Here is a 5,162-nt window from a genome sequence, read left to right as displayed (position 1 = left end):
CCTCAATTACTACAATAACCTGCTGGTGCGTCTGCCTACCTCAGGTCTCTCTCCCCTCCAATTCATTCTCCATTCAACCACTGAAGTGATTTTTCTAAAATACTAGTCTGATCAAGCACCCACAGTATTCAATAGACTCCAGCGTCTTCCTATTGCCTCCAGGTACCAATACAAAATGTGCTGTTCAAAAGCGTCAAAATCCTTCATAACCTAGCCCTCTCCTACCTTTCAATCTTTTTACATCATACTTACCAACACATACTCTTCTGTCTAGTGACAGTGGCCTCCTGACCATTCCACAAATAAGATATTCCATCTCTTTGCAATTGGCATTTTCTCTCCCATACCTGGAATGTTTTGCCTCCTTCACTTTGACTACTAAACTCCATATCTTCATTTAAGTCCCAACTAAAATCCCAGCCTCTACAGGAAGACTTCTCTAACCCTAACCCTTTCTTAATTCCTGCTTTCCCTTTAATTGTTAATTATTTCCTATTTATCATTATGTGTGTGTGTGTGTTTATATATGTGATATGGGGAAAATACAGTAGGGGGTTCGGGATAGAGGTAGGGGTTTGGGGTCCTTAGGAATTCCTCTTGAAAGAATTACACCGGGGGCAGGTAGGTGGAATGGTGGATAAAGCACCAGCCCTGGATTCAGGAGGACCTGAGTTCAAATTCAGCCTCAGACACTTGACATTTGACACTTTCTAGCTGTGTGACCCTGGGCAAGTCACTTAACCCTCATTGCCGCACAAAAACAAACAAACAAACCAAAAAAAAAAAAAAAGAATTAAACCCTCTTGCAAATCCAATAGAATAAGATAGTAGTTTATTGAGGGGCAGGGGAAGGGAAACTGAGAGAGAAATCCTTGGACTTCTTCTCATGGGGAGAAAGGAATGGCACAGAGCATGCCTCTGAGATACCAATCTCCTCCAGCAGGAGGCAGGCAGATACTTTTATAGAGCCAATGGTGGTCTGATGAGGTAATCATCTGACTGTGGAAAGTTCCCTTATTGAGAGAGGAAGATCCCCCACTGGTAGTGGCTGGGGGAGTTGGGTGAGGGGAGGCTTCGAATCTCTCAAGCCAACTCTCTCTCCTCCTGGCACAAAGTCAGCAGCCACACCCAAACTTATCTCCCCAGGGGTGAGGGAGACTGGAATGAAGGGTGGGGGTCCGGGAGCTAGCTCAGTCCCATCTGGTTCCACTTATCTCTTTAGGTTTGTCTGTCCTTTGGCTTAGTTTCTCAAGGATAAGGTTCTTTGATGTGCCCCAGAGAAATTCTGGGGTACTCTGGGCATATAACATATGTATATGTGTTTAAACATACATACATACATACATACATACACACACACACAAACAAACATATATTGCTTTGTATTTTTTTTCAATTTTTTAACATTTTTATTTAAAGTTTTGAGTTCCAAATTCTATCCCTCCGTCCTTCCCCTTTCTTGTCCCTGGGATGATATTGCTCTGTACATATTTATTTGCATGTTGTCTCCCCCATTAGATTGTCAGTTCCTTGAGGGAAGTTGTCCATACAATGCCTGGTATATAGTAGGTGCTTAATAAATGCCTATTTAATTGAATTGAATTATTTGAAGGCCTCAAGTGAGAGGAAATCCTCTATCCTCTAAGGAATCATATTTTACCTTTGGAAGCTCTAATTGTTAGGAAGCTTTGCCTTGGTGGGTCTAAAATCTTCCTGATTGGCCAATAGGTCCCAGCCCAGACCTCAGGGTGTGCCTAAATTGCAATTGTATCTCTTTAGGTCAGAAAACCTGAGGGTCTTCGTTACTCCCCCCCAATCTATTTTTAACTAGGTAAAAGAGGCTTTTCTTTGCCTCCTCTCTTACCTACCCTTAAGCCCTGAATGGGTGTTGCCTCAGGCAAACTGAGACCTGTAAAAGGTCTTAGTTTAAAAGGCCAAGATCTCCCTCTTTTTAGAGGTCATCTTCAGTGTCCTGATCTGTATCTTGCCACTGGACCCAGAAGATTCCGGAGGAGAGAGTGAGACTGGTGACTTTGCACAGCCCTCCCTCACTTAAATCCAATTCAGTGCAAATCACCTTCCTGTGTCATGGTCCTCTTTGAGAATGAAGGACAAACAACAAAAACAAAAACAAAAAAATCTTCCTCTGCATCTCCCTCCCTCTCTGCTTCTAGTTCTGCTCACCTAGATCAAATAGAACAAATTGAATCCCTCTTCCTTATGACAGCTTTTAAATACTTGAATATAGCTGTGCAGTTCCTGCTAAGCCTTTTCTTCTCAGGATAAATGTCCCAAGTTCCTTTAACTTGTCCTTCTAAGGCACCTTCTCTAGTCCCCACTACTTTTCTTAATTGACCTTTTCTGGATGTTCTCTAGTTTTGTGTTGCCTGAGTACTACAATGCTACAACTCTCTAGATATAGTCTGAACTGAATGAAGAATACCCCAGGCTATGACATTCCTAGGCCTAAACACTATGCCTTTTTTTGATGTATAGATAGCCTACAATCATGTCAGTCTGTCAATAAACATTTATTTATTTATTCTTTCTTTAATGTGTGCACTTTTATTTGAACTGGTCTTAAGTCAGTGTACAGGTAAAGCTCTCCTCCCCTCCCCCCAAGTACTGGCACCACTTTCAAATCTTGAGGGGAGACTGTGAAGTCTTTATTCACATCTATGTTGGGGGCAGGGAGGAAATTTATGAGGCCACTCATTATGGCTGACAATTAAAAAAAGGAACACGTATTAAGGTGGAAGATACAAAAAGTTGTTTTTGTTTTTTTAAAGGATTACATCATTTACACATAAAGCAGTACTGTGTACCTCCCCCCTCCCCTTCTGGGTTTTTAAGTAGCTCCTTTGCTCTAATTTGAGCAGGACCACCTTCATAGAGGCAAGTAACTAACTAACATGTAATAATTATTTGGAAAGACTATTTAAAAAAAACAAACAACAAGAATGTACAATCAGAATCCTGAGGATGCACTGTAGAACTTTGGGGATGTTTGCTCCAACATCATCACCTGCTCATCACCTTCACCATTCCAGTTTTTAAATCCTGAGTCAAGTGCCAATAAAACAAACAAAGAAACAAAAAACAAATAAATCCATGCCAATCTCATCTCTTTTTTTTCTGGGCAATTAACATGCCACACCCTTTGACCAAAACAAAACAAAAAACCAGTCCATTTAGAAGCATTTGCAGTGGACAATGGAGGGCCCAGATTCATCATCCTGCTGCTTGCTAATCCACATCTACTGGAAGGTGGAAAGAGATGCCAGGATGGAGCCTCTAATCCAGACAGAGTATTTGCTCAGGTGGGGCAATGATCTTGATTTTCATTGTGCTGGGGGCTAGGGCTGTAATCTCCTTCTGCATCCTGTCAGCAATGCCTGGGTACATGGTGGTACCAACAGACAATACAGTATTGGCATAGAGATCCTTATGGATGTCAACATCACACTTCATGATGGAGTTGAAGGTAGTTTTGTGGATTCCACAGGATTCCATACCTAAGAAAGATGGTTGGAAGAGAGCTTCTGGGCATCAGAACCTGTCATTGCCAATTGTGATAACCTGACCATCAGGGAGCTCATCGCTCTTTTCCAGAGAAGAGCTAGAAGCAGCAGTGGCCATCTCCTGCTTAAAGTCTAGGGCGATGTAACACAGCTTCTGCTTGATGTCATGCATGATTTCCCTCTCTGCTGTGGTAGTGAAACTGTACCCTCTCTTGGTCAGGATCTTCATGAGGTAGTCTGTCAGATCACAGCCAGACAGATCCAGATGGAGGATGGCATGGGGAAGGGCATAACCTTCATAGATGGGCACAGTGTGGGTCACACCATCACCAGAGTCCATCACAATACCAGTGGTACAACCAGAGGCATACAGGGGCAGCACAGCCTGGATGGCAATGTACATGGCTGGGGTGTGGAAGGTCTCAAACATAATCTGAGTTATCTTTTCTCTGTTGGTTTTGGGGTTCAGAGCGGCTTCTGTGAGCAGCACAGGGTACTCTTCAGGGGCCACACAGAGCTCATTGTAGAAAGTATGATACCAGATTTTCTCCATGTCATCCCAGTTGGTGACAATAAATACCATGTTCAATGGGGTACTTCAGTGTCAGAATACCTCTCTTGCTCTGGGCCTCATCCCCCACATAGCTGTCTTTCTGGCCCATACCCACCATCACACCCTGATGTCTGGGGTGCCCTACAATGGATGGGAAGACAGCCCGATGGGCATCGTCTCCTACAAAGCCAGCTTTGCACATTCCAGAGCCATTGACAACAACGAGAGCAGCAATATCATCATCCATGGCAAATTTTGAAGTGGCAAGTTTAAACCCTTAAGAGACAGAAGGTGGTGCTGCACCTGGAGGCAGGTATCAGGCAAGTGCATGCCAGGTGGAAGAGCTCACAGCTCAATAAACAATTATTAAGCACTTATTGTGCGACAGGAAATATCCTATACCATTCTTTGTCATACTATTGACTCAAAGTGAGTTTACATTACACTAAAATTCTCAGATCCTTTTTACATATTGTTTAGCTTGCTGCATCTCTACTATGTCATTGATATTTTTTAGGCAAATCATCAGACTGTAAATTCAACTCTCTTAAATTTTACCTTATTAAAAAAATTTACCTTATTTGATTTGATCCATTACTTTAGCCTGTTGAGAAGTTTTTTAATCGTATCTCTAGCATCCAATTACCACAATTTCATTTTATTTTTTTAATTACATTTTGATTTTTTTAATTAACAAGTATTTAGTCTTTCTTCTTTCCCCCATCCAGTGAAGAAACCGTGTGTGTGTTTGTGTGTGTGTGTGTGTGTGTGTGTGTGTGTGTGTATGTTGTGAGAAAATTATTACCAGGGCCCCCCCACCCCCCACCCCCTGTGAGAGCCTGGCTGACCTTGACTTAAGGTCAGCCTGGAGTCAGGAAGTTACCTCACAAAGCCTTGTTCCCACCAGAGAATCTGAACTCTGACCTCAGCACGGTTCTATTCATGACCGCCTTCAAGTCATGTCAATCAATGGACTTGAATGCTATCAGCCAATTAGCTTGGAGTAGTGTGTAGGGAACACCTGTCTTCCAGACCGGCAGGGAGCTTCCACTCTAACAGGCATGGGAACTTCCTCTTTGTGGCCTGGG

The 5,162-nt window shown here is 42.8% G+C and overlaps 1 pseudogene; it reads right to left on the bottom strand.

Annotated features, from left to right (window-relative positions):
* Positions 1–3,191: 3,191 nt before the first annotated feature.
* LOC122750418 lies at positions 3,192–4,321 on the bottom strand (annotated as a pseudogene).
* Between the last annotated feature and the right edge of the window lie 841 nt (positions 4,322–5,162).

This window comes from Dromiciops gliroides, chromosome 3, assembly GCF_019393635.1.
Source record: "Dromiciops gliroides isolate mDroGli1 chromosome 3, mDroGli1.pri, whole genome shotgun sequence".
Lineage (NCBI taxonomy): Eukaryota > Metazoa > Chordata > Mammalia > Microbiotheria > Microbiotheriidae > Dromiciops > Dromiciops gliroides.
The sequence above is the reverse complement of the archived record's forward strand: the minus strand, read 5'-3'. Positions and strand labels throughout refer to the sequence as shown.